The sequence below is a fragment of the Neovison vison genome, chromosome 6, assembly GCF_020171115.1.
Source record: "Neovison vison isolate M4711 chromosome 6, ASM_NN_V1, whole genome shotgun sequence".
NCBI lineage: Eukaryota > Metazoa > Chordata > Mammalia > Carnivora > Mustelidae > Neogale > Neogale vison.
Genome location: NC_058096.1, coordinates 25,932,421 through 25,958,726, shown reverse-complemented (window position 1 = coordinate 25,958,726; position 26,306 = coordinate 25,932,421). Strand labels below are relative to the sequence as shown.

Genomic DNA, 26,306 nt, shown 5'->3' with positions numbered 1-26,306 from the left:
TCTCAGCCTAGGTCTTAAACTAGGGGTTGTGAGTTCAAGGCCGGAAGTTGGGTTCTGTGTTAGGTGGGGAGCCTACTTTAAAAATATTATAAATCTATGACACCAGGAGTGAATCCTGGTGTATACTATGAACTTTAGGTGATAATGATGTGTCAGTATAGGTTCACCAGGGACTCCTGGGTGGCTCAGTTGGTTGGACAACGGCCTTCGGCTCAGGTCATGATCCTGGAGTCTGGGGATCGAGTCCCGCATTGGGCTCCCAGCTCCATGGAGAGTCTGCTTCTCCCTCTGACCTTCTCTTCGCTCATGCTCTCTCTCACTGCCTCTCTCTCAAATAAGTAAAAATAAAATCTTTAAAAAATATATATATAGGTTCACCAGTTGTAACGAGTGGGCCAGTCCGACAGGGGATGTTGATACTGGGGGAGGCTGTGTGTGTATGTGAGAGGGTAAAGGGAAATCTGAGTACCTTCCATTCACTTCTGCTGTGAACCTAAAGCTGTTCAAAAAATAAAGTCTATTTAAAAGGGAAAAAAAGGGGCGCCTGGGTGGCTCAGTGGGTTAAGCCGCTGCCTTCGGCTCAGGTCATGATCTCAGGGTCCTGGGATCAAGTCCCGCATCGAGCTCTCTGCTCAGCAGGGAGCCTGCTTCCCTCTCTCTCTGCCTGCCTCTCCATCTACTTGTGATTTCTCTCTGTCAAATAAATACATAAAATCTTAAAAAAAAATAAAATAAAATAAAAGGGAAAAAAAAATCTGGGAGCTAGCATGAGGATTTATGACTTAGTACCTGAATGATGGTTATGAAAGCAAGAGCATTGCCACATTGCCTGGCTATTCTGACCAGTAGACTACACTTGCATAAAGATCAGTGAACCCATGAATGAAGACCAATAACAGTGTGACAGGAAGAAATTCAGATAAAGAGGATTCTTATGAGGTATGTGTTACAGAATAGAGTATGAGAATTTGACTCAGCTTAATCCAGTTTTCTGTTCCACGAATGTCAGGTAATTTTGAACTTTATCAGTAGTTACATGGTGTGTCATCTCTGGGTTTCCAACACACCACTTTTTACCTGGCTGTTGTAGCAAAAGCACATTTCAGACCACGTTATTCTAAACAAATATTTGCAGGCAAGCAGACACAAAACGATCATGCAGCCTGTATATGCTTGGAATATTACTAGTCTCAACCCCTGATGCAATGACTAGTCTCCTCATGAAAGGCTGTCTCCAAGATGAAGACAGGCATATTCTGCTGGAGGGAGGGTTAAGCCTTTTGGTCAGATCCGATGATAGGATCATCTGCTGATGGGAGAGGTGTAGCACCATATGCTCCTATGGTAAGAACTGTCCCCCTGGTAGGAACTACTGACCTGGATAGATTCTTGTATATACGTTGTTTCTGCAATGATGGAGATGCCCAGATGCTAACAATCACATAACTTAAACTCCACTAATTTTGCCAATCAGAAATTCTTTCTAACACACTCAATAATAAAACTTCTGAAGTTGATTTTTATTTAAAGATTTTATGTATTTATTTGAGTGAGAGAGCACGAATAAGGGGAGAGCAAGAGGGAGAAGCAAACCCCCTGAATGGGAGCCCAACACTGGGCTTGCTCTCAGAACCCTGACGTCATGAAATCATGACCTGAACCAAAGGCAGACCTTTAACCAACTGAACCACCCAGGCACCCTTGAAGTTGATTTTGACAAAAATACCTTTGAATGCTGCCTGGCCAGTTCTTAGGGTGTTAATTCTATTTGGCCACATCATATGCTAATTGAGCCCTAGGGTGTAGGTAGATTAGAATTAAATTTCTAGCACAGAGTTCCTAACGTTTGTATACCACAGTATTGTAAAGCAAATTACAACAGACAATAAAACCAAAGGAAATATCAGGAAAAAGATCTTTTAAAAGCTCCAACATCAAAGTGAAACTACTTCTGCTTTCCTCTGTACTGGTAACTATGAGATCTAATTGTATGTGTCCTCGATTATTGTACTGGAGAGAGTGAGTGCATGTGGGCTTTATAACAAACAAAAACAGGTTAAAGCAATTTATTGCCTTCGGTTGATGTAGCATCATGGCTCCTTTCTGAGATTTCCCATTAACAAAGACCTTTATGTAAGGCTTTATTTGATGGATTTTTTTTTTCTTTTCTTTCTTCTTCTTCTTTTGTTTTTTTTCTTGTAACAAGAAGAGCCACAAGTACTATGGGTGAGCAGAAAAACATCCCAGAGAGAGGTTGTCATAGGAACTGTGCCAGAAGAACAGTTACTCAATAGAATGTACCAACCAAAGAAGAGAGGAAGGAACTGATCTTGAAGCATCTTTTACCACCCATTTTAGGGAACAAATCTTTCACGAATCTCCTCATGGAAATTGTCTACAGTGATGGCAGGGTAAGTGAGATACCAGCAGACTATGGGGCTGATGATATATATACCTCATAGGATTTTTGTAGAAGATTAAAATAGGTAAAATATATTAAATACCTACTCTATAAAGTCCCTGAGATATATCAATAATAAATAACAATAATCTTCACTCTCTTATGTAACCCTCACTAGAGACCTCTGAGGAAGACACAATCATTATTCACATTTTCCAGATGAAAAAATGAAGCACAAAGAAGGTGAATTGTTCAAGGTCACATGGTAAGTGGTAGAGCTGGAACTCAAATGCAAGGTTGTCTGGCTCAAGGGCTCTTGCCCTTAACTTCCCTGTTGGGCTAAACTAGTAGGTAATCAATAACTGGTAATAATTATAAAAATGCTTCTTTGGTGATGGAATAGTCGTGAGAATTTAAATTACCATGAGATACATATGGCAGAATGTCATAGCATTTCTTCGTTTTTTCCTTGAGCTTATTTTTCTTAAACCATACAGAAATGTGGTCCCACAGGAAGACAATCATTTTGTCCCATTCTCTGCTCCTTACTCCCCAGTGCAGAGCTTCAGGTTGTCCCCACCAACTGATGTCCTAGAGAACTCTAAAAAAATAAAAACCTTCTCTCTCTCTTTCTCCTTCCTTCTCTTATTCTCCTTCTCTCCCTTTCTCTCTCTCCCTTTTCTTTCTGCCCTCCCCCCCTTCCTGAAGGAGGAGTTCATAGCTGGAACTTCCTTACTATACTTGACCCAAAGTTTTGAGACCCTATGTTATGGGCTAAATTTTGTCCTCTCCAAAGTTCATATGTTGGAGTCTGTTAAAGAGAAAATTATTCATCCATTACTCATCCAAATCATTCATTTGTTAAGAAACACTAAGACAGAATTGATTCAGAGGACTATCAAAATAGATATAGGGGCCCAGAAAATGTGGGTGGGGAGGGGGTTATAATAAGGGAGAGAGATTGGGCTCAAATTCAAATACAAAGAAAAATGGAAATTTGTAGCCACAAACCAGGGTTGGGGATCAGGGGACAGAAAATTACTAAGATGATATATTATAGGTAAGGGAGGATTATGTCTAAAAAAACAAAACAAAACAAAACAAAACCTGACAGGATTCTTGCTGAAGTTAGGTGAGGGAGATTAGATATTATCTGAGGAAAGGTAGGTCATGAGGAACCCAATCAGATATTGAGGGTGATCAGATAGCAAATATGGGAGTTTCTTGTTAAACTGACTTAGCAGGATTCTTGCTAGAAATAGTCTACAAGGAAGTCTACATGGGAACCCAAGTTCAGGCCTAGTGAAAAAGGGAGCTCAGAAAAGCTTGACCAAAGTTTGGTCAAGGTAAGAATCTTTGTGAAGTCCTACCCCCTCCCTCAGTACCTAAGAATGTGACAGTAATTAGAGATATGACCCTTAAAGAGATGATTAAGGTGAAATGAGGTCATTTGTGGTGTCCTTATAAGAAGAGGAGGTGAAAAGACAGACACACATGGAGTGAGGACCAGGGGAAGACACCAGAGGAAGACAGCCATCTATAAGCCAAGGAGAAAAGCCTTTAGAAGGAACCAACCCCACCAATACCTTGATCTTAAGAGTTCCAGCCTCCAGAACTAGGAGGAAATAACTTGCTGCTGTATAAGCCATTCTGTCAGTGGTACTTTGTTATGGCAGCCCTAGCAAACTAAGACATCCTTCAGTGATCTCAGCATCTTGAACTTTATTCAAACCTGTGTCATCTCTTCGTCTTGGCATCTTGACTCTTGGCATTCTATGGCTGTGTCTGTTTCATTGTAGTTAAGCACCAGGTGTGGAATGTGAACGTCTGTGTAAAATGGCACAGCTTTCCTCTGGAAGGGGCTCTCTGAAGACTAAATCCAGGAAAATTAACCAAGGTACGTGGTGCTTTCTTTTCTGTTCTTATGCCTGTCTCCTCCCACTTAACCAGAGTGGATGTTCCTCAGTGTAAAGACCACAGTGTACTCATCTCTAGATGCAAGTTCTTACAGGACTGCACTGCCATTAACTTTTTATGTTTTATTTACCACCTTCACCCCACCCCTAGTTAATTTCTAAATTCACAGACACTAAGATTGTGCCTATAAATTATTCATTTCTGTATTCCCTACAATTCCTGGTTCAAAGAAGGCACTAATTTATGTTTGGATTTTTTGACTGGGGAATACACACACACACACACACACACACACACACACACACACACAGAGTGTACATTATAATATGTATATAATCTTTCTTCTTTATCTCTGATGAGATTTTTGTAATAGAGACTCAAATGGAACTTAAAGCACATAAAACATGTGATTCTGTAAAAGTTAATGTAAGAAAAAGCATTTGCTTTTATTTTAATTTTTAAGATTTCATTTATTTATTTTAAAGATTTTATTTATTTGAGAGAGGGTGAGAGAGGGAGAGGGAAAAATAAGCTCCACACTGATCAAGGAGTCAAAGGCAGATGCTTAACTGGCTGAGCCACCCAGGTGCTCATTAAGATTTTATTTTTAAGTGATCTCTACACCCAATGTGGGACGCAAACCCACAACCCTGAGATCAAGAGTCACATGTTCCACTGACTGAGCCAGCTAGTCATCCCAGGGTCTATTTTTATCTTAAATGCTCCAGTCCAAAGATTCTGAAATGCCTCAGCCTCTTCTTACAAGGGAGACTGATGGAGATTGAGTTGTCTAGAAAAAATGGTCATCACGACCTGAAGGAATCTTACTGCCTTCTTTACTCTCAAGATGTAGCCAGCATTCCATGGAGGAGGTTAGGCATCATTGGGGAAGAAGTGGGGAGAGAAAAGAGATTGCAGAGGAAAGGGATTCCCAGGCTCCCTCTCAAGAAAAACCTCTGTAAAGACCCCCAGGCAGCTCATTGGAAAATAAATATTTCACCTGCGAACATCCTTTGACCTGTTTAGGTGTCTGGACCAGTTAGTAGCAGGATTCTCTTTGGTAATGAACTGTGCCTCCTTCTTGGACTTTTGGTAGAAGAAAGAGAGGATATATTTGATTATGGACTGCATCCAGCTGATCATGTTGAACCATGGAAACAGTGGAGACTGTGCACCTCCTCCTCAGTCCTGACCAGTAGGAGATGCTTGCTCTATTGGTGGGGGGCGGGAGTGTCTAATTAGAAACAAGACACAGTTTTCCGTAATACAGCCCTTCACCTGACTCTTCCAGAGACATGATCCAAGGAAGCCCTCCTTCTCCTGAAAGTGTTATAAAGCTGGGTCAGGAATATCCGTTATACTTAGACAACAGTTGGTGATGGACAAGGAAGACACATGACTAACATGTATTTTTGCGGTATGTGGATCACAGTCCTTTAGGAGCATACTGTTGATAAGACAGTTGCCAAAACACTACAGATCTGTGTCAGGAACACCAAAGAAACAGAATCAGTCATTTGTGAAGAAGCAGAACAATCCTCCCTTAGACTTTGCACATTATCAAAAAAGAGCACAAAGGGAAGGTCGAATCTACCCTCCAAGTTCCTAATTATAATTCAGAGAGTCAGGAGGGAAAGAGAATGGAGAAAAAAAAAAAATTAAAAAGGCAGCTTGGAGTTTGGGAACACTGAATAGAGACTGAAGATATTTCTGTCTTTGATGTCAAACATCCACATGTCACATTTTCCCCCTCAAAGTCGTTTAATTTTGTGGGATTGAATACTTCTTTCTAACACCTAGAAAAATATAAATGCCATCAATTGTTTGATCTCATCTGGGTAGTTTGAAAGATGTTTGTTTGTGGGTAGGGAAGTTAACACCTCAAAAAGCACTAACCCCCTACGAAATGCCTTGAATGATTCACAGCAAACAGTCACAATGCAGGTCAGATGGTGCATTTCTGATGTAAAAGAGAAAAAAAAGGATCATTTAAAAGTGTGTATCCAGAAAGCATAAGGCGTTTGTATTGTTTGTCATCCACTGAAAGCTAAATAGCATTGGGATATGGTTATTTTAAGTTAGAGTTTGAAAAACTCAAACCAGTGATTTCTGAAAACAAACCAAAAAAAAAAAAAAGTGTTAATTTAAATGGTTTGAAAATTGGCACAAAGGAGAAAAAAGGGCCTTTCATGTGATGTATAAAGAAAATCTGTTGAAGAAAATTAGCTCCTACAGGAATAAGATTGATAATGTGACATTTACTCACTTTGATCTAAATTTAACATCTGCGTTTTCAACGTTCCAGTGCCCTTCTGGTTACTATAGTGATCATACCTTGCAACTCAATATTTAATTCCTTGGTAACAGACAACAATCGCAGATACCAGGGAGGGCATAGGTAAAAATCTGCCTTATTAAATACTATCTGGGGACTCCTGGGTGGCTCAGTCAGTAAGTGTCTGCCTTTGGCTCAGGTCATGATCTCAGGGTTCTGGAATCAAGTCCTGCATCAGGCTCCCTGCTCAGCAGGAGTCTGCTTCTCCCTCTCCCTTTGCCTGCTGCTCCCCCCTGCTTGTACTCTCTTTCTCTGTGTGTATGTCTCTCAAATCAATCAATAAATAAATATCTTTAAAATAAGTACTTTTCAGCTGGAGTTGACCTAGAGAGTCACTCCTGATGTTTGATGAAGCTGTAGACAAAAAAATAACCCTCAATAGTTGGAGCCTCTCTTCTGTCCAGTAATGTGCCATATTCAATGTTTATTCTTCTTCTAATATAGACAGATCCATGATGTGGGAAGATTTTTTTTTTTCCCCACAAAAACAACTAGCCTTTGAAACTTCCATATTAATGCAAAAAGAATCTCCTGACCACTGAAAAGAACAAACAGTAAGTACTTCATTATATTGTGCTCCATACTCTTAAAACATCTTGTCAAAAGTCCTATTTGAGCTCTCCGATAAAAAGAGTGTCCAAAGATTTATACCTGAGTGGCACCAAGATATTCCAACATTCACATTTTTAGGTTTTGGCCCTCTGATGCAGTCTTCATGTGTTAGAGACAACTGGCAAATCTATTGAAATGCAGGGTTCTGAAACAAGGACTTACACTTTTTTTTTTTTTTTTTTTTTTTTAAGTAATTTCTACCGCCAACGTGGGGCCTGAACTCATGACTCCAAGATCAAGAGTTGTATGCTCGACAGATTAAGCCAGCCAGGTGCCCCAAGAACCCACACTTTTATTTACTTGTTTGTTTGCTTGTTTTTGTTTTAAACATTTTATTTATTTACTTGAGAAAGAGAGAGCTTGAGTGGGGTGAGGGACAGAGGGAGAAGCAGACTCCTTGCTGAGCCGGGAGCCTGATGCGGGGCTCAGTCCCAGGACTCTGGGATCATGACCTGAGCCGAAGGCAGACGCTTAACGGACTGAGCTGCCCAGGTGCCCAAACCCCTGCTTTTAAATTTAGCTTTTCCATTGCCACACCGTAAACAAAGGCAAATATAAACAAAAATTTGATAGAACAGACCAAAAATATACGGAAAAGTGGAGAGTGATTAAAGAGAGAAGGGGAATTTTAAGAAATCAGTGTTGAAATGTTCAGAAACCTAATAGTAATATTGATGGTAACAGTTACGAATCTCCTTATGCACCCAGCCCTAAAACAGATACCTTAACTTTCATCCTTTGTTTAATCCTCATGACAGCTCTAGAAGACTGTCAGTATTAACACCTCCATTTTAGAGATGAGGATGTAAAGCCGAGAGCATGAAAGTAACTTGCTCAAGGGTTTCCAGTTATGCTGATAAGTGGTAGGACTTGTACATATTTTAAAAAGTAACAACAAAAAAAGCTCAGGCCATCCAGAGGAGACATTATGGGTAGTTTGTCTCACCATTGCCAAAAGATAACATTTGGCTACACTACAAGCTTGCAGTGTAGCCAAAACCAATGAATGCATAGTCAAGAGTCCAGAACAGGTACCCAGAGCTCCCCTTGGAAGGAGAGAACCAGAGATTGGGATGTAGATTTGACTTTCATAAAGCCTTTTTGTTTTTCTATATATAGAAATCTTCTTGTGGCCTTTAATAAAAATATTTACACTTATGTATACAGCCACATCCTCCAACTGGGAAGTGGAGTAGGTAGAAATTCTTTAGAATACCTGATATGCCAGAACATGATAGTTGTAGGTTTTATGTTTCTTTCTCCTACGAAGTAGTCTATGGACAAAAATGGGTGATAGTTTTATTTCTGTTCTTGGGAACTCAGGGTGGGTATCAAACAGAGATAATCATATTTCATTACAGCCCAGTGTAATTTTAGCAGTTCATTCTGTGAGCATGTATTATTGGTTATTGTTCCATAGGAATCAATCACAGGTGAAATGTTAAGATAGAGTGGTCTCTTGTAAAGAGACTTGCGTATAAAATTTAAGGGTTTGCTGCTGAACTTCTAAATGAACGGTAGAAAAGAATAGTAACTGCAATGCACCACAAGAGGGCGCGCTGGTACTTTTAAATTCAATAACTTCGCCAGGCTGGAGAGTATAAAGACAAGCTGCAGATTTCAGTTAAAAGCCCAATGTTTATAGCAGCAATGGCGACTATGGAAAGAACCAACATGCCCTTCAACGGATGAATGGATAAGGAGGATGTGGTCCATATACACTATGGAGTATTATGCCTCCATCAGAAAGGATGAATACCCAACTTTTGTAGCAACATGGACGGGACTGGAAGAGATTATGCTGAGTGAAATAAGTCAAGCAGAGAGAGTCAATTATCATATGGTTTCACTTATTTGTGGAGCATAACAAATAGCATGGAGGACAAGGGGCGTTAGAGAGGAGTAGGGAATTTGGGTAAATTGGAAGGGGAGGTGAACCATGAGAGACTATGGACTCTGAAAAACAATCCGAGGGGTTTGAAGTGGCGGGGGGGTGGGTGGGAGGTTGGGGTACCAGGTGGTGGGTATTATAGGGGGCACGGCTTGCATGGAGCACTGGGTGTGGTGAAAAAATAATGAATACTGTTTTTCTGAAAATAAATAAATTGGAAAAAGAAAAAAAAAAGCAATAACCCCCCCCCAAAAAAAAAAGCCAGTTGTTCTTGGGGCACCTGGATGGCTCAGTGGGTTAAGCCTCTGCCATCGGCTCAGGTCATGATCTCAGGGTCCTGGGATTGAGCCCCACATCAAGCTCTCTGCTCAGCAGGGGGCCTGCTTCCCTTCCTTTCTCTCTGCCTGCCTCTCTGCCTACCTATGATCTCTCTCTGTGTGTCAAATAAATAAGTGAAATCTTAAAAAAAAAAAAAAAAAAAGCCAGTTGCTCTTCTACAGTCGTGAATTATCAAATCCCCAAGATTCTTAAAGTGACTTTTGTGGGATTTGAAAACAGTGATGAGGCTTTTAAGGCATGTTGTTTTTTATTTTCATAGGAAGAAATGAGATTGTTTTCCCCCTAAAAATGTATTTTCCTGGGTTAATATTTTATTAGATACATACTTTGTACGGTCGACAGTTATCGAGACAGCTTGGAGAAACTGAAAAGAAAAGTTGTTTCTTTTTCTTATCAGCAACACAAGTTACAAGTTGGTGAAACTGGGGTTCTTTTTAGTAGATGGAGGAAAGGTTAATTGGAGAGAATTATGACAAATTAATAGAGATTCCCATAGTCTTCTCCATACCAGTTACCCTCACACAAGTAGCAAGGTGATTCATTATGTATTAAAGAGTGGCTTTTATCGACAAGACTGTCTGTCGTTGTTAGGTCCCAATAGTGCCTCTTTAATAACCAGTGAAATCCAAACATGGTATTGAAAAAAGAGCATGAATGTTGTACCCTGCAGTTATGGATTAGAAATAAAGAAAAACAGGCAAACAACAAAACTCTCATAGTATATGTGGTTTGAGGTGACCCTGGAGGTATAGGTGATATTTCTCTGTCAGAGGAAAACTTATAAATATTTTCACTAGAAATGTTCCTTTAGTCCAGGGATTGGCAACCTTTTTCTGTAAAGGGCCAGATAGCAAAGACGTCTGGCTTTGAAGGCAGATGGTCTCTGTCTACTTGGAGCTACTTGCTTTTGCTACTGTAGTGTGAGAGCAGCCGGAGGCAGGCAAATGAATGCGGCTGGTTGGGTTCCAATAAAAGATTATTTACAAAAACGGGTGCCAGGCTGGATTTGACCCTGGATCACAATTCACCGAACTTTGCTTTAGTCTAGCTGTGGATCCCTAAACAGAAAAGGGATGAGGGAGTAGAAGAAATAGCTTTGGAGACCTCAACCTGGGGTGGGGGGAGAACCTTTAACTGGAGAGTATAAGGGTATAAAAAGCTTCACCTCAGGTCCCAAAGATATGCTCAACAGAGTCCTTAGCAAGAAGCCAAAATAACAGCTGTCTTAGGAAGAAGTGTATTTTAGAAAATTGGTTGAAACATGTGCATAGGCCTATGTCTAAAATAAATAAAGCCCCAAAGGTGTAGTAAATCAAAAATATCTGAGAGATGGGGATTTTGCCCTGAGCATCAGTAGTCCTGGCATGGTGAGCCACCAGGAGGTAAGGAAAGTCTGCAACTCTGCCGGAAACTACGAAGTTTTGCAGCAAGACAATGGTCGGTGATAAATTAGCCCTAAGAATGGACTTTTTGAACGTGAGGAAGCATCCCTAAGTCCCAACTTAAGGACATTTTCTTTCTTTCTTTCTTTTTTTAAGATTTTATTTATTTATTTGACAGACAGAGATCACAAGTAGGCAGAGAGTCAGGCAGAGAGAGAGGGGGAGGCAGGCTCCCTGCTGAGTAGAGAGCCTGATGCAGGGCTTGATCCCAGGACTCTGAGATCAAGACCGGAGTCAAAGACAGAGGCTTAACCCACTGAGCCATCCAGACACCCCATCAAGGACAATTTCTAAAGGAATGCTGGAACTTTAAATATGTTGAAAATAATTTCCATGGTTCATAGAGCAGATACATTGCCTAAGAGTGACAGGTGAATTATACTTTGATTTCAGAGATGAGCGAAGATTTCCATGAAATCAATTAATTAATTGCCGGGGGAAAAAGCTTAGGAGACTTGGTTTCCAAGTCTGGCAGCAGAATAATGTCAAGGAGATTTCTTAAAAAACACAGTTTCTCAGGTCTCATTCCAGACCTATTGGATTTGATTTCCTAAAGCCTGTGGTGCAGGCATTTTGACAGAGCTACCCAGGTGGGTCCTGAGAATGGCTGAGCTAGCATAAACCCAGGAGCTAGCATTTGGAAGCCACTAGAACAAAGGACAAACCCGGGGGTTGAAGTCTGGCCATACTAGGTTCAGATTTAGACTTTATCTTCTATTAGTCATTTGACCTGGAGCTAGTGATGTGACATTTCCAAGCTTCAATCACAATGCCTGTAACGTGGAGCCTATGTTTACCCCTGTGGGAGGGGTTGAAAATCTGATGTGGCCGTCAGGCTTGCAGTATAGACACCTTTGGCTCTTTTACATCCTCTCTCCTTTTCTTCATGGGAGTAATACAGCTGGATTTGCTCCACTTGCCAGTACACAGGATTTTACTAAAAGTGAGGGCATTTTTCAGAAGATATGTAAATTTAGTTTTGTTCCATAGAGGCATTTCTTTTTTTTTTTTTTTTATTTTCAGCATAACAGTATCATTATTTTTTCACCACACCCAGTGCTGCATGCAATCCGTGCCCTCTATAATACCCACCACCTGGTACCACGACCTCCCACTCCCCGCCACTTCAAACCCCTCAGATTGTTTTTCAGAGTCCATAGGCTCTCATGATTCACCTCCCCTTCCAATTTACCCCAACCCCCTTCTCTCTAACTCCCCATGTCTTCCATGCTTTTTGTTATGCTCCACAAATAAGTGAAACCATATGATAATTGACTCTCTCTGCTTGACTTATTTCATTCAGCATAATCTCTTCCAGTCCCGTCCATGTTGCTACGAAAGTTGGGTATTCGTCTTTTCTGATGGAGGCATAATACTCCATAGTATATATGGACCACATCTTCCTTACCCATTCATCCGTTGAAGGGCATCTTGGTTCTTTCCACAGTTTGGCGACCGTGGCCATTGCTGCTATAAACATTGGGGTACAGATGGCCCTTCTTTTCACTACATCTGTATCTTTGGGATAAATACCCGGGAGTGCAATTGCAGGGTCATAGGGAAGTTCTATTTTTAATTTCTTGAGGAATCTCCACACTGAGACAGGAATCCATCAGAATCCTAGAGGAGAACATAGGCAGTAATCTCTTCGATATCAGCCACAGCAACTTCTTTCAAGATAGGTCTCCAAAGGCAAAGGAAACAAAAGCGAAGATGAACTTTTGGGACTTCATCAAAATCGAAAGCTTCTGCACAGCAAAGGAAACAGTCAAGAAAACAAAGAGGCAACCCATGGAATGGGAGAAGATATTTGCAAACGACAGTACAGACAAAAGGTTGATATCCAGGATCTATAATGAACTCCTCAAACTCAACACACACAAAACAGACAATCATATCAAAAAATGGGCAGAAGATATGGACAGACACTTCTCCAATAAAGACATAAAAATGGCTATCAGACATATGAAAAAATGTTCATCATCACTAGCCATCAGGGAGATTCAAATTAAAACCACATTGAGATACCACCTTACACCAGTTAGAATGGCCAAAATTAACAAGACAGGAAACAACATGTGTTGGAGGGGATGTGGAGAAAGGGGAACCCTCTTACACTGTTGGTGGGAATGCAAGTTGGTGCGGCCTCTTTGGAGAACAGTGTGGAGATTCCTCAAGAAATTAAAAACATAGAGGCATTTCTTCTTGAATTTCCTGAGAACTCTGAGTCCAGGTCCTGCCATCTCTACTCTTAAACAGCAACTGGGGAGGAAGAAGACAAAGAAGAAACATGTCGAGGCCTCAAACATCCCATCAGGTCCTAGCTTGTGTTGACTTTCTTTGCAACTTGGTTTCAGGCCGTTCCAAACCATTGTTGGTAACTTGGCCTCAGATCCCAAATTCCTGTTGTGGTTAAGCTTTGTTCTTACATGCAGGTGGAGGAGGCTTTTCTTGTCAGAAGTTCAGGCTGCAGGGAATTAGGCCACACCTGCTGCTCCTTTATTTTCTCTCTTCTCTGGTTCATCTGAACAAGGACCATCCCTCCCTCTGAATCTGGAGTGTGGAAAATCAGGGGGCAGCCTACCAATTGCTGTTTGGCAGCAGACGTGATACCATGGAGGGAGTTGCAACCCCCTTCCTCTGGCCAGGAGCGTGCTTCTTATTTGTAAGCAATTATTCATCTGCTCTTTGGGAAGATGGGTTGTTCCTCCTTCCTGAACATAGGGGACTGAAACAGACTCATCAAAGAGGAAAATGAGTTTGCAGTCCATGTTGTTCAATCTCTCTCCACAGTGGGAAAGTAATTGGGGGACATAAGAGAAGTGGAGTTTGGTAATCATCACCTTATTTTGTTGATTGAAGAAAGCCAGGAAAAACAAAATTCTGGTAGAAGAAAGAGTTGCTTTGTTTACAGGTTTGTAGTGACTTCTCCAGTGGTTATGGCTGGCAAGTCAGAAAGACAAACTTACATTTCAGGGGTGGGGGGGCTCAGCATTTGAATCAGGTTTCTTTGTAAGTAAAACCCGAGGGTGTACTTGTGTTCCAATTTAGAGTTGGACATTAGCCAAGGCAGGAGTGAGGAATTCATCACCTGGTTTACTGCTTACTTTTACTGTTGGTTCTACTTGGCAGCTTGAAGCAGAGTAAAGGAGGCGGTTATAGTCTTTCAGGGAATCAAGATAGGACAACTGGACAGCATTTGAATGTTAGAGGGTTATTTTTAGGACAGCTCTAGAAATTGAATGATACTTGTAAGGTCCAAAAGTAAATCTACCCTAAAACTAAGCACATCTCTCAGAATCTCAAGAGAAATATTCTCTTGGATACTTAGGAGAGCGTTCAATGAGTTCAAATTAGTGAGAAGTAAAAATTTTAAATAAAGCTGAAGTAGTCGGGCCACCTGGGTGGCTCAGTGGGTTAAGCCGCTCCCTTCAGCTCAGGTCATGATCTCAGGGTCCTGGGATCGAGTCCCGCATAGGGCTCTCTGCTCAGTGGGGAGCCTGCTTCCTCCTCTCTCTGTCTGCCTCTCTGCCTACTTGTGATCTCTGTCTGTCAAATAAATAAATAAAATCTTTAAAAAAAAAAGCTGAAGTAGTCATGTGAAAAAAATAAAGGGAGACAAAAAGATGAAAGGTCTGCCTTTTTTTTTTTTAGGTTAGCAATTTTGAAAGCAAAAGGAGTCTCATCTTTAAGATAAACTGTTAATAACACAGAGGACATGGGAAGATGGAGAGGAGAAGGGCGTTGAGGGAAATTGGAGGGGGAGACGAACCATGAGAGACTGTGGACTCTGAAAAACTCTATTTTTTGAAGGGGCAGGCGGTGGGGAGGATGGGTGAACCTGGCGGTGGGTATTATGGAGGGCATGGAGCACTCGGTGTGGTGCATAAACCACAAATTCTGGTACACTGAAAAGAAATTAAAAAAATAAAAAATAATTTTAAAAAAAGATAAACTATTAATGTTTGCTATTTTTCTAAAATAATGTTTGAAGGCATTACTTTGGGGTGAGAATAATGGCATTACTTTTGGTCCTTGAAATGATCGCTTTGTGCATTTCCAGGCGCTTTTGATATTTGCGATGGAGAAAATGAGCTCAGGCCAGGAGAAAGGCTTTCACACTGTGGTACTTGTTACAGTGTTTTTTGCAAATGGGCTGCGACACTGAGATATGACTGAGTGATGGTTCTTCCCACACAATGAAAACTTAGAGTAAAATTTAAAAATAAGTAACAAGTTCTATGGAAGCAAATAGCTAATTCAGCTAAAACTTCACTTTATAAAACTAGAAACCTTGGCATTATCTTTTCTTTTGTTTCTTCTGCCCCTAATCTGTACCCATGGTCCCACTCCCTTCCTCTGCATTTTCTTGGCTGCTGCTTTGCAAAATTCTTCAATCTCTTTCCCTCTAAACTAGAAGAGCAGCTTTCTAAATGTGTTCCTGCATTTGCCTCTATTTTTTGGTAATCCATCCTCCTGAAACATAGGCCCAATTATGTCATCCTTCTGCTAAAAACCTTTGACACAACTCTGATGATCCTGGTGAAGACAGCTGTCCCTGGGGTTCTCTCTGCTTTGGAGTAAAACCTTCAGCAATGGTCCAGTCCCATAGAGAGAGGCGTTTCAGGGGTGGGCAGGTTGTCAGACCCCAACCAAGTAACTTGGAGTTCTTCCAGAAGCTACAGGTCTCGCAGAAAACTGATTGCTGATGAGGACACTGAGTCAGAATTTCAGTTGTGTGCAGTGGGTACATGTTGAGGGTGGGAGAAGGCTGCAGGCCCAATGGACATTGAGTGCCCAAGCACTCTGGGCAATGGGCAGTAACAGCTGGACTAAATTTAGAGCCTGTTTTCCAATAGATATGGAACTGTCTACTTCCTGGCCTATTTGGGAACTCCTGAAGACTGAACTGAGCAGTTTTGGATCTTTGTAGGGCCAGTGAAGAAGGGCTTCCTGCATTTTCTATAACCATGTTTCCCAACCTGAGCTCATCATACAAATTTCTCAGGAAGATTCCAGGGATCCATTACAAATGGTCTGAGTCAGATTATCCAGATTATCCAGATGTGACCCCCAGAAATAAGTTTTTTAAAAAAGCTGTCCAGGTAATTCTTTTTTTTTTTTAAGATTTATTTATTTGTTTGTTTGTTTATCCATTTATTTATAGCATGGGAGAAGGGGCAGAGGGAGAGAGAGAGAATCTCAAGCAGACTGTGTGCCGAGCTTGGAGTCTGACTTGGGGAACCATCTCACAGCCCTGAGATCATGATTTGAGCTGAAATCAAGAGTCGGATGCTTAACTGACTAAGCCACCCAGTTGAGCATAGTGTGTGGAACCAACGAATTCAAGGGGGAGGAAAAAAAAAAATCAACGTTCCTCACCATGTTATTCAAGGCTTTCAACCACAAAATTCCCATCATTCTGTAGCCATTTACCTTTGTGGTTTTTTTTTTTTTTCTTTTTCTCTCCCCCCTCCCCGGAACTTGATGATCCTACTCACATTTATTCATATTTTTATCTTTGCTGTAATGCTGTTTCTCTTCTCCAGTTGGAAAAATGCTATATTTACATAGCAAGGAGAGCCAACTAACTGATCTTCTGTGAAGTTTCCCCTGATCATGCCATCAGAATTAATTCTCTTATACTCCCAAAGAACTTTGTATGAGTTCTTTGATACATGAATTTATACTTATCTTTTATAAGTTAAGTGGATCTTTACAAACTCAATGTATTGTGAATCACAAAGCAGTACACGGGACCCAGCAATCAGAATTGTCTCCGATAATCTGGCTTATTTGATTACCACAATTAGAGTTGCTGGTGTGTCTTCCCTGATAAAAATGAGCTTTTTAAGGTCAGAGAGAGTGCTGAATTCCCCAGTGTAACCACTAAAGCTTCTGAGCACCTGGTTCCAACATGTGGGTTTTTTACCCACAGCACCAAACAATTCTCTGACACCAGCCAGCTGTTCCACAATTTAATTCAATTCTGATACTATCTACTGGGAGATGGCATCAGATTCCACAGGTTAAAGTCTCCCCTTCCCCCCCTCTCCGGGGGGCTCCTGGGTGGCTCAGTCGGTTAAGCATCTGACTCCTGATTCCAGCTTAGGTCATGATCTCAGGGTTGTGAGATTGAGCCCTGCATCAGGCTCCACACAGGGCATGGGACCAGCTTAAGATTCTCTCTCTGGAGTCAATTATCATATGGTTCCACTTATTTGTGGAGCATAAGAAATAACATGGAGGACATGGGGAGATGGAGAGGAGAAGAGAGTTGGGGGAAATTGGAGGGGGAGACAAACCACGAGAGACTATGGACTCTGAAAAACAATCTGAGGGTTTGAAGGGGCAGGGGGTGGAAGGTTGGGTGAGCTGGTGGTGGGTATTACGGAGGGCATGTATTGCATGGAGCAATGGGTGTGGTGCATAAACAATTCTGGTACACTGAAAATAAATTTAAAAGAATTTTAAAAATCACAAAAACAAACAAACCTCCTTCAACAACAACAACAAAAAGATTCTCTCTCTGCCCCTCTGCATCTTAAAAAAAAAAAAAAGCTTCATCCCACAAGACTGCCCTCAGCTTCAGCAATCTGTGCCTGTTACCTGTGTTGTTACCCATGCTTCTGTGATCAAGTAGCTACAGACTGGAGAGTTCCAAGTTTCCCTCCTTGGACTTCAGACATCAGTCACAAATCCAGGTGATTTGTGCACTTCTGACCAATTGACTAGAAACTAGAGGTTCCCAGAACCCCCTCCTTGGGCTTGATTTATTTGCTAGAGTGGCTTATAGAACACAGGAAATCTGTTTACTTGCTAGGTTACCAATTTATTACAAAGGAATTAAAGGATAAGAACCAATAGTAGGCAGATGAAGAGATAACATGGGTCAAGGTAGGTGGGAAAGGGCATGGAGCCTCCAGGTGCTCTCCAGGCATACCATTCTTCTTCAAATCTCTACATGTGCAGCAATCTGGAAGCTCTCCAAATCCCATCCTTTTGGGGTTTTATGGAGGTTTAATTACATAGATGATTGATTAAATCATTAGCCATTGGTTACTGGACTCTCTTCAGCCCCTCTCCCCTTCCAGGAGGTCAGGAAAGTGGGACTGACAGTTCTAGCCCTCAAATCACATGGCAGGTTTTTCTGGCAATCAACCCCATCTTTAGGTCTAAAAGTCACTCACCAAAACACAACAAAAGACGCCTTTATCGCTCTCATCACTTAGGATATCGCAAGAGTTTTAGGAGTTCTGTGCCAGAAACTGGCACAAAGACCAAATATATATTTCTTAATATAAATCATAATATCACACCTACTCAACCCTTAATATAGTACAAGGCACATAGAAGGTGCCTAATAAATGTTGAGTCATGGAGTATTTATGTGAACATGGTGCTATCACTATGAGGGCTTAGATAATTTTAGCACCACTCAGAAACTGGGAGCTCCAGACTCCTCTCAGAAAGTGAATGGGGAACGTTTTCTTGTCTTTCTCTTCCTCTGTCATATTTCAGTTAAGAGCAGGCATAAAGCATGCTAGGACATCAGCAATATCACACCAGGAGCAATACCACACTAGGAATCCATGATCTGCCAGAAGAGGGACTGGAATGTGCTATATAGGATATATACAAGGTCTCAGCTCTCATACATTTTAAATTCTAGCAGGGAGAAGGACCAAAACCAAGTTAAGCAAATGTATTTTCCCAAAATGATAACTGCTTATCCTAGTAAAGGAAACAGTGAGGAATATACAGATCAGATGATTCAAAAAATGATAAATGCCATGAAAAATAATAAAAGGGGTGATGTGTTCAAGAGTCTGCTTGTTGAAGATAGTGGGGCAACATGAGGGCTCTTGAAGATATCTTTTGTGTTGAGAAATGGATACAAGGAAAGAGCCAACCGTGCAAAGAACTGGCAGGAAACCTTTCCAGGAAGAGGAAACCTAGAGTGGCACAACCTAGAGATACGAATGAACTTGGATGTTTGAGGAACAGAAAGAGACACATGTGGCTAGAGGCCTGGAATGAGAGCCAAACTATAGGCCATGTGGTTTGGGAGGGATGGCAGATGATGTGGGGCCTTGGAATTTTCATTTTATGTTGTGTGCGATGGAAAGGCATAGGAGAATTTGAGGGAGGGGTTGACATGGTTTCATCGTCTCATCTAGAAATCTGAGAAATACTTAAGGGGTATAATTAGCAGAATTGGGTGATTTCTAAGATACATTTAAAGGAGAAAGTGGCATGAGGAATTGCAAGGATTCAAAGGTGACTCTCGGGTTTTTGGCTTGGCTAATTGGGTGGCTGAGGGTGATACAGAGAGAGAAAGCTTTGTATGAAGGCTGATGTGCTATCTTAGACATGCTGAGTTTGGGGTTCCTAAGGGGCACCCAGGTGGAAAGTTTGAGTAAGAAACTGGGTAGGTGGGTGGGAGGTTGGGGGAACCAGGTGGCGGGTATTAGAGAGGGCACGGATTGCATGGAGCACTGGGGGTGGTACAAAAACAATGAATACTGTTATGCTGAAAAGAAATAAAAAAAAAAAAAGGAAAGAAACTGGGTAGGTGTCTGCAGCTTTGGGGAAAGTCTCAATCAGAGGTATAGGTGAGAGACTCATCATCTTCATGTAGGTGGTTGTTAAAACCTCAAGAGTAGAGGAAATTACACTGGAGCATGCAGCATGAATGGGCTAACAACAGGTCTTTGGGAACAAGAATATTTTAAAAGTAGATGTGGTGAAAAAATAATGAATACTGTTTCTCTGAAAATAAATAAATTGGTAAAAAAAAAAAACAATGAAACCTTGCCATTCATAAGGACATGGATGGAGCTATAGAATATTATGTTAAGTGAATGAAGTCAGTCAGAGAAAGAAAAGTACCATATGATTTCACTCATATGTAGAATTCAAGAAACAAAACAAGTGATCATGAAGCAGGCAAACCAAGAAACAGACTCTTAAATATAGAGTACAAATTAATGGCTACCAGAGGGAAGGTGTGTGAGGAGTGAGTTAAATATTTGATGGTGATTGAGGATTGTGCTTATGATGAGCACCAGGTATTGTATATAAGTGTTGAATCACTAAATAGTACACCTGAAACTATCATTACACTGTATGTATTCTTGAATTTAAATAAAACTAAAAAAATTAAAATTAAAAAAAAAAAGTAGATGGAGAAAATAGCAACCAAAGACCATGGAAAGCAAAGGACTTATTTTTTTTTTTAAATATTTTATTTATTTATTTGACAGATAAAGATCACAAGTAGGCAGAGAAGCAGGCAGAGAGAGAGGAGGAAGCAGGCTCCCCGCTGAGCAGAGAGCCTGATGCGGGCTCTATCCCAGGACCCTGGGATCATGACCTGAGCTGAAGGCAGAGGCTTTAACCCACTGAGCCACCCAGGTGCCCCATGGACTCATTTTTTAAAATAACGCCTTACACATTTATTAAATTTGATAGCATGGGGGCTTGGGGAGGTGAATGGTAAGTGGAAGCCCAAGTGACTTCACTCTGTGTTGACTGCTCTTTGAGAAACTTGGCAGAGAATGGAAGGAGACAAATTATAGAAAGCAATACAGCATTAGTGGGATTTGGTTGCGGGGAAGACTTGGTACTATTTATAGGCTAAGAGGAGAAAAGAATAGAAAAGAAGAAATGGAATATTTAAGAGAAGAGGGAAAGTTAGAAGAATGAGCTGAAAGAAAGATGGAGGGATTTGGAAGAGTTAACTTTAAATGACACAGATACCTTGTTTTCTTAGCATGTAATGAGGTAGTTACCAATGAGGTAAGGTGTGGATGTCCACACATTTGCATGTAAGGTGGTAGGATTTAAAACAGGGGATTTATGGTGGGTGGTCCCAATTGTATTATTTAATATTTGTAGATAGTAAGAGATTGTTGGTCCAAGAGCTTGGCATATGTATAATGGTTTATTTTTTTTAATTGAAGTGAAATTCACACAATATAAAATTAACTACTTTATTTATTTTTAATGATTTATTTGTTTATTTTAGAGAGCAGGAATGGGAGGGGCAGAGGCAGAAGGAGAGAGAATCTCAAGCAACCCCCCCCCACCAACCCCACATCCTGAGCTCGGTGTGAGGCTCAATCTGACAACCCTGAGATCATGCCCTGAGCAGAAACCAAGAGTTGATCCTCAAGTGACTGTGGCACCCAGGCGCCCCGTTATTTATTTATTTTTTAAAGTAGATTCCACACCCATTGTGGGGCTTGAACTCAACCTGAAGACCAAGAGTTGGATGGTGTACCAACTGAGCCACCGAGGCAGCCCTAAAATTAACTATTTTAAAGTTAATAATTCAGTGGCATTTAGTACATTCACAATGTTGACTGATGACTACCTATGTCTAATTCAACGTCCCTAAAGAAAGTTCTGTATCTACTGAACAGTTAGTTATTCCCCATTTTCCCCTTCCCCATCCCTGGAAGTCATTAATTTGCTTTCTGTATATGTGACTAAACCAATTCTGAAAACTTCCTATAAATGGAGTCATACAATATGTGAATTTTTGTATCTGGTGTCTTTCACTTAGCATAGTGATTTTGAGGTTCACCAGGTTATCACATGTACTCTGTGCCTTTTTATGGCTGAATTCCCTTTATGTATATAGCCACAATTTGTTTATCCATTCATCTGCTGATGGGCCCTTGGGTTGTTTGACATTTTAATAAATTGTAGTAAAGGACACATAACACAAAATTTACTATATTAAGCATTTTTAACTGGGTAGTACGATAGTGTTAAGTATATACATATTGCACAACAGCTCTCTAGAACTTTTTCATCTTGCAAAACTGGAACTCTACCCGTTGAACAAGTACTCATTCACCCCTTAGCCTCAGCCTTTGGTGATCACATTTTATTTTGTTTCTATGAGTTTGACTACTTTAGTACTTTGTATAAGTGGAGTCATGTTGTATATATCTTTTTTGTGACTGATTTATTTCATATAGCATGATGTCATCATGGTTCATCCATGTGACAGGATTTCCTTCTTTTTAAAGGCTGACTGATATCCCATTTTGTGTGTGTGTGTGTGTTTTATCCTTTTTTCAATTCTTTGTGTATATAACAAGAAGTTGGATTCCTGGGTCATATGATAATTCTATTTCTAATTTTTTGAGGAACCTCCATATTGTTTTACATAGTAGTTGTACCATTTTACATTCCTACTGACAGGGCACAGATGTTCTAATTTCTCCACATCTCTACCAACACTTCTTTTCTCCTTCTCTTCCCCCCTTGCTGCTCCCCTCCTCTTCCTCCTCATCCACTACCTCCTCCTCCTTTTTTTTCTTCCTCCTCCTCCTCTTGAAAGCAGCATTTTAATGGGCATGCATTATTTGTTTGCATTTTATGATAATCATTGATTATTGTTTTCATATGCTTTCTGGCAATTTGTTAGTCTTCTTTGAAGAAACATCTATTCAAGTCCTTCACTCACTTTTCAATCAGGTTATTTGCTTTTTTTGGTTCTTTTTTTTTTTTTTAAAAGATTTTATTTATTTATTTGACAGAGAGAGATCACAAGCAGGCAGAGAGGCAGGCAGAGAGAGAGGAGGAAGCAGGCTCCCTGCTGAGCAGAGAGCCCGATGCGGGCCTCGATCCCAGGACCCTGAGATCATGACCTGAGCCAAAGGCAGCGGCTTAACCCACTGAGCCACCCAGGCGCCCAGCTTTTTTTGGTTCTTGTTGTAAGAGTTGTAGGATGTCAAATATATGGTTTGCAAAATTTTTTCCCATTCTTTTCTTTGATGTGCAGAAGTTTTTAAGTTTGATGTACTCCTGTTGGTCTATTTTCAGTTTTGTTGCCTCTCCTTTGGTGTCATATCCGAGAAATCATTGCCCAATCCAAAATCAGGGAGTTTTCCTCTGTGTTTCCTTCTTATAGTTTTAAAAGTTCAGGACTTTTGTTTAGGTCTTTATCCATTTTTTAGTTGATTTTTGTATATGGTATAAGGCAAGGACCCAACTTCATTCTTTTGCAGAAAGATACCTAGTTTCCCCAGCACCATTTGTTGCTGAAAATTATCCTTTCTCTGTTTTGTAGACTTGGTATCCTTATTGAAGATTATTTGACCATGTATATGAGGGTTATTTCTGGGCACTCTCTTCTGTTTGTTGGCATATACATCTGTCCTTATGATAGTAGCATACTGCATCGGTTACTATAGCTTTGTAATATGTTTTGAAATCAGGAAGTGTGAGGCCTCCAGATTTGTTCTTTTTTCTCAGGAGTGTTTTGGCTATTTGGAGTCCTTTGAGATTCATATGAATTTCAGGATTTCTTTTCTATTTCTGTTTAAAAAAATACCATTGGGATTTTGATAGGGAGTACATTAAATCTGTAGATCATTTTGGGTAGTATGGACATTTTAGTAATGTTAAGTCTTCTGATTTACGAACATGGATGTCTTCCCATTTATTAGTATCTTCCTTTTCTTTTCTTTTTCTTTTTTTAAAAAAAGATTTTATTAGTTTATTTGAGAGAAAGAGAGAGAGAAAGAGAGAATGAGCAGGGGGAAGGGCAGAGGGAGAGGGAAAAGCAGACTCCCCACTGAGAGCAGAGTCTGACACAAGACCTGATCCCAGGACCCCAAAATCATGACCTGAGCCAAAGTCAAGATGCTTAACTGCCTGAGCCACCCAGATGCCCCTATTGGTGTCTTCTTTATTTCTTTCAGCGATAGTTATGGTCTATGAATCATCATATTAGTTATGTTTATTCTTATTTTATTATTTTTGATGTTTTGTGAATGGAATTGTTAATTTCCTTTTTAGAGTATTCATTGTTAGTGCATAGAACTATAACTGATTTTTGCATGTTGATTTTGTATTGTGCAATTTTGCTGAGTTCATTTATTAGTTCTAACTTTTTTTTTGGTGGAATCTTTAAGGTTTTACATATAAGATCATAATCATTTGTGAACAGAGATAATACTTCTTCCTTTCCAAATTAGATGACTTTATTTCATTTTCTTGCCTCATTTCTCTGTCTAGGACTTCCAGTACTATGTTGAATAAAAGTGGTGAGAGTGGGTATCCATACCTTGTTCCTGATCTTAGAGGACAAACTTTCAGTTTGTCCTCTTGAATATGATGTTAGCTATGCGCATTTCGTATATGGCCTTTATTAATTTGAGGTAATTTCCTTCTATTTCTAGTTTGCTGAGTGTTTTTATCATGAAAGGGTATTGAATTTTGTCAAATGCCTTTTATGTGGCAATTGAGACGATTATGTGATTTTATCCTTTGTTATGTTAATATGGATTCACTGATTTTCAAAGTTGAATCATCCTTGTAGGCTGGGGATAAATCTGACTTGGTCATGGTGTATAGTTCTTTTAATGTACTATTGAATTTAGTTTATTCGAATTTTGTTGAAGATTCTGAGCATTTCTCTCTCTACATATACATTTAAAATGTCTTTTTTAGATTAAATTTTTAATTTTAATTTCAGTGTAGTTAACATACAGCGTTATATTAGCTTCAAGTATACAATGTAGTGATTCAACAATCCTACACGTTATAGTGCTCATCATGATAAGTGTACCTTTTATTTTTATTTTTTAAGATTTTAGTTATTTATTTGACAGAGAGAGAGTGAACATGTGAGAGAAAGCACAAGCAGGGGGCAATGCAGGCAGAGCGGGGAGCAGGCTCTCTACTGAACAAGAAGCCCAATGTGGGACTCAATCCCAGGTCCCTGGGATCATGACCTGAGCTGAAGCCCAATGCTTAATGGACTGAGCCATCCAGGTACTTTTTAATCCCTCTCACCTATTTTGCCCATTCTCCACAACCCACCTCCCCTCTGGTAACAAGAAGATTTATATTTTTGGAGACCCAGGATGGAAGAATAGACAATAACAGGAGCCAAGACAAGAATTAGATGGGAGAAGGATAGAGACTCTATTCCTCTAGTTGAAAGTGGATGATGGCAGGTTTTGAAGAAGGGGCTGGAGTATTAGGAAAATAACTAGTCAGGAACGAGGAAAGTAAAGTGGAATATGTGGTAGGAAAATACATGATACTAAGTCCGGAGCTTGTTTAGTAGCAAAAGAACTTTGGCCAGTGGGCAACTATGGGATATAGCTTTTCTTACTGGGTCACTAGAACCTGTCCTAGGAGTTTGAGTTAATTCTGAGTCATTACCAGAAGGAAGGCTATGAGTAAGTATCACATTATTATTATTATTATTATTATTATTTTATTTATTTATTTGAGAGAGAGACAGTGAGAGAGATTGAGAGGGAAGAAGGTCAGAGGGAGAAGCAGACTCCCCATGGAGCTGGGAGCCCGATGTGGGACTGGATTCCGGGACTCCAGGATCATGACCTGACTTGAAGGCAGTTGCTTAACCAACTGAACCACCCAGGTGGCTATGTTTTCTGCCTGTGGAATAGGAACTGACAAAAGCTGGTCCTGGATAATCCTTACAGGTCCTGGCTACAGGGAGCAGGAGAGCCAGCGGCTAGGGAAGCCAGATGGGGTTCAGCATTAGCTTTAAATCCTCATTGTATTCCTCTTCAATCACTTCTTCCTCTTCTGTCTCCCTTCCTTTTATCCTCCTCCTTCTTTTCATCCTCCTTTCCCCTTACCCCTCCTCCTCTTCTTCCTCCTTTCCCCTCCCACCCACCCATTTCTCTCCCTCTCCCTCTGCTGGTTTTGTTTCTCTTAAATCTTCATGAACACTATGTACAGGAAATGAGTGAGTAGTAGTGAAGACTATTTGTCTTTTCTATATTTTTGCTATCTTTGTACTCTCCACTCCGTACAGCTTCATATCCCTTCCCTGATCCAGATCAATCGAGCTTAACAGCTTCATCCAGGCAGAGTTTTCAATGACAGAACCACTGCTCTTGGCTAAAAAAAGATTTCTGGTCACTTGATCTTCTCCCAAGAAAAGGCCCACATTATCCTAAAGCCTGGGATCCGTGCTCTCACTGAGCAAGTGTGAGCCTGCTTGAGGTGCTCTCTCCCTTCTCCCTCCCTCTCCAGATCTTACAAGATAAGGAAGAAGACTGGCTACAGAGCCTCAGGCACCTCTAAAGAGGCCATGAAAGAAGGTAGTAAGTATAGCCCAGTTGCCAGGGCTGGCTTCCAACTCCCCAAATTCTCAGTGTTCCTTTGTCTTGATGACACTGGACTCTTCTTATCAGAGCAGAGATCAGAGTCTTAAATTACTTATTTCTCTCTTCTGTCCACTCCAATCCTCCTGACATTTGCGCTTTAGTGAGTCTGCAGGAGCCAACTCATGCCCAATGTGGATTCAGTAGCAAGTGCTGAGGTAGGAAGACTAGCTTCAGCCTCTCCAGCTGGGGAAGGAGG

General features: G+C 40.6%; 1 long non-coding RNA gene across 1 annotated transcript in view; it reads left to right on the top strand.

The window, feature by feature from the left end:
- The first annotated feature begins 2,104 nt into the window (after positions 1–2,104).
- LOC122908372 overlaps positions 2,105–26,306 on the top strand; it is a 39,908-nt gene continuing 15,706 nt past the window's right edge. Inside the window, exons 1-4 of the long non-coding RNA XR_006384958.1 lie at positions 2,105–2,411; positions 2,580–2,666; positions 4,201–4,298; positions 7,098–7,207. This is a non-coding gene — a long non-coding RNA (uncharacterized LOC122908372). The remainder of the gene's footprint in view (positions 2,412–2,579; positions 2,667–4,200; positions 4,299–7,097; positions 7,208–26,306) is intronic.